An 11,814-nucleotide genomic window follows, 5' to 3' on the forward strand; every position below is an offset into this window, starting at 1 on the left:
CCGTAGATGGGGCCAGGGCTTGTGAGGCTAGGCAGAGCTCAGCCCACCTGCGCAGCCAGTGGTGGTCTTGGTGTGGCTTCCCAGATTCCAGCTTGCTCTCCTCGCCCTCCAGCAGTTGACGGCAGGTGGTGATCTCGATGTCCAGGGCCAACTTCACGTTCGTGACTTCCTGGAGTCCCACAGCTGCTACACCGTTTCCTGCTTGGCCCGCTGCAGGACGGCCTCCAGCTCGGCCAGCTTGCCGTTGGCGCCCTTGAGGGCCATCTCCCCACACTGCTGCATGTCCGCTATGGCGGCCTCCAGGCTCACCCTCTGGCCTTGGAGACCCTCGGTGAATGAGGCTGTTCCCGTTCATCTTGGAGACGTCCGTCTTCATGCAATGCAAGTCGTCGCTGTGCATGCCAGGCTGCCTGTGCAGCTCCTCATACTGGACCTGTACATGCCCTCGGCGCAGCTGCGGTTGGCCATCTCCTTGTACTGGGCACGGACCTTGTGCACGATGCTGCCCATGTCCAGGCTGCGACTGTTGCCCAAGGAGAGGACCACGGACGTGTCGGAGACCTGGTACGGCTGCCTGAGGAAGTGGATCCTGTCAGTCCCTCCAGGCAAGACTCCAGCTTGGCCTTGTTCATATAAGCTTCACGCATATCCTTCTTTTTTTAAAAAAAAAAAAAGATTTATTTTATTTTTATTAGAAAGTGAGATATATAGAGAGGTGGAGAGACAGAGAAGAAGTTCTTCCATCCAATGGTTCACTCCCCAAGTGACCACAATGGCCGGAGCTGTGCCAATCTGAAGTCAAGTGCCAGGAGTCTGCTGCCTCGCTAGGACTGCCTGTTCCACCTCAGACCCCAGTCTCTGGGCGTCCCCACACTCTGAGTGAAGGAGCTGAGTGCATCAGAGGATAGGGCAACTCTTCACAAGCCAGGAACACCTGGAGTCGTGAGTGACCTTGGAACACCATCTCTCCTGCCTGCCTCCCAGAAGGTGTCCCCAGCGCTAGCCTTCCTCCAGCTGTAAACAGCGGATCAAAGCATACCAAGTTTCTATGTCAATCTCTTCTTTCTGGCTTTCTATAGTTTCAATTAACCTGAGAAAAAACAATTCCAGAACCTGCTAGCTTCACCCAAGATGATGAACAAAAGCTTGGTAGGACAGCTTGGCTTTGAGTTTATAAAAGGCTGTATATTCCTAAGCAAAGTACATCAACCTGCAAGTGTGGAGGACGGCTGCAGTAGAGAGCGATAAAATCATTTCTCTGTAAACCATCTCCTCCTGCTCGGTTCAATCAGTTGTGACACTGATCACCCCAGTATCTGATCACCCCAGTCTCTAAGCTTCCCAATCCCTGGTCACCTCCAAGCTCTTAGCGTCCCCAGTCTCTGGGCGCCTCCTGAAGAGCTAAAGGGCCTTCTTCCAAATGTGTTTCCTGAAAGCCCGAATCTCGCCTGCTGTTTCTAGAATGCTCCAAGACACACCCTTCCCTGGTTACCCCCTCCTGCCCACACCCCTGCACCCACTTCCTGTTGACATCAGCGCACTTTGTGCTGGGCCACACGAACAGTTGGGCTTGGGCAGCCAGGGCTCTGCCTTTTGTGTTCTCCAGCCCTGCGGCACAAGAGCTGGTCTCCGGGACGCCCACCCTAGCCCCGTGCTGCTTCCCTTCAGGGATGTGCCGAGAATATCGGGGACACTAAGACATCCTGGGGCAAGGGGGTACGGGGAGAGCAGGAGGCAGGCAGCCCTAAGAGACGTGGCGGCCTGGGTGTAACTTCTCTTATCTCCCCTCTTCCCCCCGAATGCAGGAAGGAGAAAAGGGAGTGTGAAATGATGGTCTCACCCACCTTCCTGTATTCCTTGACCTTTTGCACCCTAATTAACTATCATTAAAATAAAAAATCATTAAAAATAAAAATAATTATCTTTAAAAAAAAAGAGACATGGAGGTTTCAGTGGCTGATGATGGTGAATCTGGACGCCCAGACATTCCCAGGGAACAGAGCGGGCGGGAGCCCTGAGAGGCATGGCGGCTGCGATGTGGGGACCCTAGTCCTGCAGCAGGAGGACACACCTGGCCTGGGCCCCTCAGGTGTGGGGACCATCACAGCTGCCGTTTGTGTGTGAGAGCCCAGGAGTTACAAGATGTCCCTCTCCCCAGGGGTCCCCAACCACAGCTGTCCAGCCCAGTCCAAGTGTAAGTCCACTGAAGCCACGATGCCCACGCTATTGGCAACACCAGCGGTCTGGCATCCCTGGCCCTGGACCAGCACAACACAGGCCCACTTGGGGAGTCAACCAGAAGACAGAAGATCTCTAACTTTGCCTTTCAAATAAAATACTAGTTGGTCATCTTTGGCTGCTTTCCCTGGTGCATGAGGGGGAAGCTGGACTGGAAGCGGAGCCGCCAGGCTTGGAGCTGGCGCTCGTTTGTACATGCTTACAAAGCAGGCTGTGTCTCAACCTGCAGCTCCACACGGCAGCCCCGGCGACTGTCACGGCGACAGGTGGTGGGCCGAGCGGATGCTGGGGGTGTCCACACTGTGGCCGGACAGCAGGCCCCGGAGCAGCCTCAGCCCTGGGCGGGCGGACATGGGCGTATCCCCCATCCACTGCTAGTACTGGGGCTCTGTGTGCGGCAAACACAAGGACCCGGAGAGCCCTGCAGCAGACAGGCACAGGGCACGAAGCCAGCACTGGTGGCTGCAGACTCTGGCAGGTCCCAGCACCGAGGCAGCTCTGGGTTCTACCCATGATGGCCACTGGGTCCAGGAAGCAGCCCTGGGACGGCCCTCAGCAGAGGTGTGCTCCGATGACCAGCGGCCCGGCCCATTCTCCCTCAGCTCCCTCTGAACTGGCAGGGCCTGGGGCCTCCATCCTAGCCTGCATTTGGGAAGGACCTGGGCTGTGCCTCACAAGCCTCACAGGGGCTCCAAGCAGGGTCCCCCACACGACCCCGACCCCAACAGGTGGGCAATATCCCTTTCTGAGACCAGGTTACTCCCGGATCCCCTCCTCGCCTCTCTGGGGGCACGCACTGGCCCCACCGCTTCACGCAGCGAGCAGCCGGAAGCCGCGGTTCATGGTGCACCGAGGTGGCGATCAGGACACAGTGGGACCATGATGTAAGGACTCTGTGAGGCTGTGGGGAGGCTTTGATAATGTACCGCCCAGAGACGTGACGCCTGAGGCCACGCCATCCTAACCCATGATGCCCTGAGCACCGATGCCTTGACGCCCTGACGCCTTGACGTCCTGGCGCCACGCCCCGAGGACTGGTGCGCTCCTGCAGCCTCAGAGACAAGCTTGCTACTGTGGGCGGTGCTCCTTACAGTCCCGAGTGCTTCGGACACCGCGGCCCCTCAGGTCCAGGCCTTCCACGGCCCCCAGACCCACGTCTTCCACTCCCGAGTGGGGATTCCGGCCCTCAGACCAGCATCTTCCACTCCCAAATGGGCACGGGCGGCCCCTCACACCCGGGTCTTCCATAGCCCCCATACGCACGTCTTCCACTCCCGAGTGGGCATGTCAGCCCCCAGACCCGGGTCTTCCACTCCTGAGGGGCACGGCGGCTCAGTCTCCCAGGATCTGAGCAGGAATCTAGCCCTGTGTGTACCCTGTCTTGGGAAGGACCCCAGCTAGGGGACCTGCTCGCCCCTAAGGGGAGCTGGTGGATCTGCTTGCCCCTCGAAGACAGAGCCCTGGGATGTGAGCGAAGGTGCCATGGCCACCGGTGTCAGGAACCCCTCTGTCAGGCGGGAGATGCCGGTGGCCCTGGGATGTGAGTGCAAGCCCTGAGAGCCCTGGGGAGCCCTGGGGAGCCCTGGGGAGCAGGCTGGATGGGGTGCTCAGTGTGGATCCCCAAGGGGCTGGGGCCGGGAGTCTGACCCCCACCTGCCCTCCCTCCCACCTTCCCACCTTCCCACGGCTGCCACCCCACCACCTGCAGCCCCTGGACCAGCGGAGTCCAATCCACGGAGTCCCACTGTGCCCTGCCTGACCCAGGGCCACACAGGTCTCAATCTGCCATGGGGACTTCGGGGCAGAATCCGATGACCCAGGAACACAACCTGTGTGGCGGCCGCCATGCACACTCAGGGCAGGGACGAGGGCACAGCAGAGGGAGAGACAGCCAAGCTCGGTGTCCAGTCCCCAGCCACTGTCACCAACCGCAAAAAGATCAACTGTGTCTTTCCTTCCTTCCTTCTTTTTTTTTTTTTTTTTTTTTTGTATTCTGACAACTCAGCCTGTGAGTCTGGTAAAATTCCGGCAGATTCTGGTAAATTCAGTGTCTGGTGAATTCCAGAAAGCGGCCTTGGGTAAGCTGCTTGGGCCACAGATTTGACTATGTGATGACGGAGTGGAGACGGAGTTGGGGAGCCAGGGGGCCACGAGCATGGCCCATTCAGCTTGGCGGCTGCTCAGCACCACACTGCGTCCTTCAAGTGCCCGCCACGCACCGCTCTGTTGCCTTCAGAGTGTCCAGGCCGTGGGACCCTGTGAGATCCCAGTTGGAAATCCCTGGTCATCCTTGAGACCACAGCCTAACACCTGCTCACCTGCCAGCAGGTGGAACTTGCTCTTCCCTCACACCTAGTCCGTGTGCTCAGCTCCTGCTGGGGGACCAAGCTTTCAGCATCAGAAAACTCTAGAACAGATGAGCACAGCCAAGATAGGTGCCTGTCCCCTCCCGACGCCCTCAGCTTTGACCTTTGTCCCACCCAGTCGCCGGTTCGGGCTGCCCCGAGTGCCGCCCTGGATGTGTGCTGGTCAGCTTGGACGCTTTCCTGGACTCGGTAAATGTAGCGACTGTCAGGTTACCCTCCCCAGCCTAGCCTGGCGGAATCTGGTATCTGTTGGTTTTCCATCTCCCCAGGGGCCACAGCCACCAGGGCCGGGCCGGTTCCGCAGCACTTCTGACATTGCTGCTGCCCTCCGGGCTTGCAGCTGAGACCGGCTCCCTCCCGTCCAGTGCCTGTCGTGGTGGTCACTGCTCTGCTGTCCCACCAGCTGTTCCGCCTTTCCTAGCGTTCTGTTGAAATCCTCCCACCGGCTTCCACTCAGCTCCGCGTCCTTCCGCATTCACTTTCACAATCAGTAAACTTGTGGTTCCAGACTCCCCATCCGGGTTTCCTTCCATTTCTGCTTTTTGGAAACTCAAACCACTTCTGTTCTGGAGACACCCCAAGACCTCTACACAGATGTCCTTTATTGGGGGGTCTTTTTCTAGTGGTTGCAGTTGGGCGTTGGGCAGGCATTCTGAAAGTCAGACTTGCTCCAGTATTCCCGCCAGCATTCCCAGCATTCCAGGCCAGCATTCCCGTCACGCCCTGTCGCCTGTCAATCCTGGCCTCCTTGGCACTCAGTCCAAGAGTCTGTCTCTGGCCCAGAGTCAACAACTTCCTGCCTGGTCCATCTGCACCTCTTCGGTTAAAATGTCTTTCCTAAATGTAAGGACACAGTATCAGTCCCAGTGGAAATCCAGCCCTCATGGGATCGGCAGTCCAAGTGCTGGCTGCTCCACTTTCCATCCAGCTCCCTGCTTGTGGCCTGGGAAAGCAGTTGAGGACGGCCCAAAGCCTTGGGGCCCTGCATCCGTGTGGGAGATTAAAAAAAAAAAAAAAAAGCTCCTGGCTCTGGACCAGCTCAGCTCCGGCTGCTGTGGCCACTGGGGGAGTGAAGCGGTGGACAGCAGATCTCCCTCTCTGTGTCTTGATCCAACTTGGCTTTGTTTCTTTCATGTGTGTCTCAGCCTTCTCTCCTATGAACCAGGTCTAACACAGCACACCCACATAGGGGACCCAGTTCCAGGCCTGCCTGTGACTGCTGGCAACAGGGAGCTACTGTCCTCCCTGCCCGTGGTGACTCCATGACATGTCCGCGGGATCAGGCCAGACCCAGCATGGGATTGTCCCTGCTCTCTTAGCAATAGCTCCACCATCTTTCCTTGGTGTCCCTCGGGTCCCGCTCAATATCCAGGCTCTGCTTCTGTCTCCCACGTGGAGCTCCAGCTTCCCAGAACAGGTGGAATTGTTCCCCCGACACTGTGTCACCCACAGCCAGCTCCCCGGTCCTCATCCCACTCTCCCCGCTGACTCCTGCTCCCTCGGCGGCTTAGGCAGGCGGCGCCCACAGCGGCCCTGTGCTCCTGACCCGTCTCACATCAGCCAGCCGTGCACTTGGGCTGGGCTCTCACTGGCTGGAGTGAGACTTCAGAATCACAGTGAAGACGCGGGTGTGCAGTCTCTGCTCTCTTGTTCCCTCAATGGCAGCGGAGCACGCCGTGCTCCCACGGGACGCTGCGAGCCGAGGCTGAAGCACTTGGGGTGACTAAGTCACACAGGGGGTGTCACTGAGTCATTCTGGAGTGGCAGGCATGCCTTCTAGAGGCAGATTGTTGTGAACGCCACTGGTCCTATCTATTACAATTTTTTTAAAATGTGTTTGCTTTTATTCAATAGGCAAGTTTACAGAGAGAAAGAGAAACAGATCTGCTGCCCGCTGGTTCACTCCCCAAGTGGCTGCCAACCGCCGGAGCCAAGCTGATCCAAAGCCAAGGGCTTCTTCCAGGTCTCCCACGCAGGTGCAGGGTCCCAAGGCTTTGTTCTCCCACAACGTGCTGCTGTTTGCCGCGGGATTCAGCGCCTTCCCTGTGGTGCAGCCAGCCCCGCTGTCCACCTCCAAGGCATGGTCCTCCCTCCAGGGAGACCCCACAGGCAGCAGCAGCCACTCCGCCTTTCCGGACCCCCAGCCCCAGGAGGCCACTGTGGACTTGCCCAATCTGATCTGGAAACTGTGAGAGGAACCCCTGGCTGTGTGGGCTTCTGTGTCTGGGTGGCTTATGCAATGGGAAACTCAACCCTCAGGGACAGCTGTTGATGGCCCTAAGGTCATCAGGGCTGGACGGTGGGGGCAGGGTCTGCTGGTGACCGGACAAGGGGCGGAGTCCCCCGCTGATACACCTGCCAGGTCTGGCTGGGGACACTCTGCTGTGGTCAGCACAGCAGTGAGACTCTTGTCTGCCGCCAGCGCCGTGCTCCTGGGCCGTCCCAGGCCCTAAAACCGTAGGCCACAACGTGTGAGTTAAGAACCACCCAGTGACCCAGCGAGTGGATGGGACAGGCAGGGAAGAGCGTGAAGCCAGAGAGAGAAACTGCTCTCAGCTCGCCCCGCTGCAATCTGAAGGTCCTTCTTGAAGCTCTCCCACTGGAGTGTATGGGACAGCGAGGTTTCCGTGTCCCCTATGTGGAGGGCTTGTTGGGGCCCTGCTCACAGGTAGGGAAGCTGCCCACACAGCAGAGCCCTCTTGAGTCCTGGCTGTGGCCACGCGTGTCCTGTTCTAACCCCCTCGCCACATTTGGCAGTGCGAGTGACCTCCGTGGGGTGGGCTGTGCCCCTGTGAGGTCAGCCCCCACATTATTGTTGTTTGTTTTTTTTGAAGGAGGGAGAGACAAAGATCTTCCACCCACTGGGTCACTCTCCAAATGACCAAAATGGCCAGAGCCCAGCCAGTCTGAAGCCAGGAGCCAGGAACTTCCTCTGGGTCTCCCAGTGAGTGCAGGGTCCCAAGGCCTTGGGCCATCCTGGTCTGCTTTCCCAGGCCACAAGCAGGGAGCTGAATGGGAAGTGGAGCTGCCGGGATTAGAACCGGCGCCCATATGGGATCCCCAGCCTGAACATTTTAAAAATCCATATTTTATTTGTAAGTTTTTTCTCTCATAATAAAATGTTAGAACCAAGACTATCATTTGAGCAACAATGACAAAAAGTAAAGTAGGGTTGCACTATAACCCACATACAAAAAACACACATTTATGATTCAGTAATAATTGAACAGGCTGCCAACATCGCAACACAGCTGGTAAAGCCGCTGTCTGTAGTGTCAGCATCCCCTGTGGGAGCTGGTTCATGTCCCAGATGCTCCACTTCCCATCCAGCTCCCTGCTTGTGGCCTGGGAAAGCAGTTGAGGACAGCCCAATGCATTGAGACACTGCACCCGCGTGGGAGACCTGGAGGAGGTTCCAGGTTCCTGGCATCGGATTGGCGCGCACCGGCCCGTTGCGGCTCACTTGGGGAGTGAATCATCGGACGGAAGATCTTCCTCTGTCTCTCCTCCTCTCTGTATATCTGACTTTGTAATAAAAATAAATCTTAAAAAAAAAATGTTCAGGCTGTCACGGTGAATACCTAGAGCCCTCCCACTTGGGTTTGTCGTTAATATTTATCTTTGCTCAGAGGCCAGCGTCGTGACACAATGGGTTACGCTGCTGCCTGCAATGCTGACAGCCCTGTGGGCACCTGTTCCAGTCCTGGCTGCTCCACTTCCTGTCTGGCTCCCGGTTAATACACCCGGGGAAGCAGAAGATGACCCAAGTGCTTGGCCCCTGCACCCATGTGGGATCCTGGCTTTGACGTGGCCCAGCCCCAGTCATTGCAGCCACTTGGGGAGTGAGCCCGTGGACGGAGGATTCTGGTTCTCTTTGGGTCACTCGGTGTTTCAAATAAATGCACATGACTTTAAAACATGTTTTCCTTTGTCAGCTATACTTCTGTGCTGCCATCCGCGTCCACTTCTCTTTATTCACTTCACGGACCCGGCAGACACCACCGCATTCTTGCCAGTGCTCAAGGCTGCACATCGTCAGCCTTTCAGTGAAATGTGCTCACAGTGGAACGCAGGGGAACAGGCAGGCCACGGGTGCAGCCTGCGACACAGCCTGGCCATCTTCAGGGCACAAAGCAATGCCCACCTTCCAGAAACTTCCTGCAGCCCACCCGCTGCTGGGGGAAGCTGGCGTTCCTGCCACCGGCTCTGGGGCTGCCTGCCGGGAACAGCAGCTACATGGCAGCCAGTGCCCAGCACCCGCTCCTGAGGCTGGCTGCCTTGGCATTGCCACAGCCGTTCTGTGACCCGGGCGCGTGGCATCGCTGACTTCTGAGTGCTGCTGGCCTGCGTGGATGCACCTGGTTTCTGATTCCTTCCCTGAAGGGCAACAAGCAAGTTGCTTCCCGCCTGAGGCTGCAGGACTAAAGATGCCGCAAACCGTCTCAACAGGAGCTGCTGCTTCTCCAAGAAGCACGGTGGGGAGGCCCGTGGGTCACTGTCGGAGAGGGTGTAGGTTTACGCTCACAAGCGGGTGTAGGTTACACCCGCTCCATCTTCGTAGGCTGGACAAGCTAACAGCGGTGCTAGCAGGTCACTGCGCATGCCTGACCCAGGCCTTGTTCAACAGACTCAGAAGCGACAAGAGAGAGGCACAAGGCTGAAGGCATGGCAGAGGAGCAGCACGGGTGTGAGTGTCGTCATCTGTAGACGTAGATGATCCGCAGGCATGGATGCGGACAACAGTGTACACGGTGATGCCGACGCAGACACTGACTTGGACTTCTCAGATGGAATCTTACGCCAATTGGCCCGCAGAGTCACAGACGTGGAGAAGGCCCATGACACACCTGGTGCCGGTGAAGGACCCTGAACGCAGGGCCAGGCCTTGCAGGTCCGGGGGCCTCGGCCCAGGAGCAGGCAGGGACAGGTCCCTCCTTTGCCCTCTGCTGTCCAGGCCCTTGGCGGGCGGGTGCTGCCCCACCCCAGAGCCCAGCTCACTGTACCCAGCTCTTCCAGACAGCCCTCACACAGACACACCTGACACGGTGCTTCTGTGTGGATGCTGCTGGTCCTGCCAGTGACGCAGGAATCAGAGCCCCCTCGCTGGCTGCTCCTGGGTGTGTATTCTCTCGTTTGTGCGAGGGCTGTGCCTTCCTGCCTGCCACATGAGCCCATCGCCTCATGTCCCGGCATGTAGGGGTGTCCCATGCAGGCCCACAGGAGTGTCCTTTTTGTATTCACAGATGCCTGGGACCGGTCACCACAGGGCCTGACACCTGGAAGGCACTCCAGCGGGTGAACAGATGGAGTGGAGCTGATGGACAGGTAGACACATGTGGGGAGAGACTAGGCTGGCCAGAGCGCTTCCTGTGTATCCGAGAGTTCATTCAACTACCTTCTTCTCCCCCTAGGAGGGAGAGGGGCCATGAGGAAAAAAGTCTCTGTCAAGAGCAGTGAACTGAATTGGTGCTCTGGCTGGAACGCGCTCCACGGGCACGCTCTCGGCCTCACAGGGATCCGTGGAAGCCCTGAGGTCGCTGTAGGGATGGGGACATGGCAGTGGGCCGGCAGGCAGAGAGGGGCTCCAGGGCTGGCAGTGTGGCCACAGGGACCAACACCTGCTGGAGCACCACCATGCTCGCCGCCTGCTGCTCCAGGGGTCATGGCCTCGCCCCCTGGGCAGACCATCCTCACCTCCACATGCCATGGCCGCACACCGCCCCGCGGGCAGACCAGCCTCACCTCCTCATGGCCATGGCCTCACCCCTGCGGGGAGACCGGCCTCACCTCCTCGTGGCTTAGTTTCTGCTTTGCCCATGGCAGGGATGTGACAGGCAGCCATCAGAGACTTGTCCCCATTCCCCAGAGAGTAAGGTAGGACCTGGGGCAGGGTAGACAATCAATCCACATGTGTGACACAGGCAGGCCAGCAAGTCACGACCGGCCACATGGCACGGTTATTGACTGCTATCAAAGACGAGGCTTAGAGCTCGGTGGGCTGACCTGGGCCCCTGGTCACCATCCAGTCAACACCCCCAGGCCTGCCGCTGGTCACACCCACCCAGCCATCCCCTCGGCCTGCCCTGGCCCCCTGACGGGAGGGCTTCCCACAGGAGGTGTCCTGGCCCCAGTCTCCTCCAGCTGCTCCTCCTCGTGCTCCTTCCCCTAGAGAGAGCAGAGCTTGGGAGCCAGCCAGCACCTGCCCACGGGAAGGGGCTTTCGTTGCCCCACACACAGTGCCTTTTTTTTTTTCTGTATTTGAATTAGGTTTTAACATTTAAGAGCTGAGGGATTTTGCTTTTAAAAATACCCAGATTTCCTGCCTACTCTTGGAAACGTGGAACAGCTGGTATTGCTGGGCGCCCCTTCCCAAACGTCAACCATTGCCCCACAGCAGGCAGCAACAGCCACCTGTACAAAGCCAACCTCCGCAGGCGGCCCTGGAAGACACCAGTGAGGCGGTCCTGGGGTCAGCACACCAGAGGCACAGTCCTGGGGGCGGGGCACAACCCTGGGGGGCACAGACACTGCTCTGGGGGGGCGGGGCACAACCCTGGGGGTGAAGCACCTACAGCATTCAGGGTTTGGCACAGCCCTGGGGGCAAGGGTAGAAGAGGACTCAACTGACCAGGCAGCTGCATCCACCAGTATGTGTGTTGGCTGGTGCTGGGGCCCAAGGACTTGGGCCGTTGTCTAAGCCAGGAGCTGGAGGGGACGCTGATGCAGTACTGTCAGCATGGCCGAACCCCAGGCATCTGGGCTCTGGGCTGAGTGGGTGTGGGCTAGCACAGTTCTCTAAAGGGGCTTGGCGCCCGGAACCCATGCCGCCTGAGAGTGAGCGCACGTGAGAGCCAGGGACCGTGGGACCAGAGGCTCCAGTTGGCACCAGAGTGAGTGGCCGATGGCTGGTGCGGGGCAGGGGCGGAGCGCGCAGTGCCCGTCGCCGCCGCCAGGGGCAGCAGCGTCCAGCGCCTCCAGGCCCCGCCCCGCGTTCGGGCTCCGCCCCTCGCCCAGGCTCCGCCCCGCGCCGCCTGGACCCGCCCTGCGCTCAGGCTCCGCCCCGGTCCTGGCTCCAGCCTTGTACCGTGCGCCCAGGCCCCGCCCTTTTCCGCCCCGCCCCAGCCCAGGTCCCGCCTTCTCTCCGCCCCTTGGCCCCGCCCCGCCCCTAGGCCCCGCCCCTCCCCTCCCCCTGCGCCCGCTCCCCCAGCCC

Source organism: Ochotona princeps, chromosome 16 (genome assembly GCF_030435755.1).
Source record: "Ochotona princeps isolate mOchPri1 chromosome 16, mOchPri1.hap1, whole genome shotgun sequence".
Lineage (NCBI taxonomy): Eukaryota > Metazoa > Chordata > Mammalia > Lagomorpha > Ochotonidae > Ochotona > Ochotona princeps.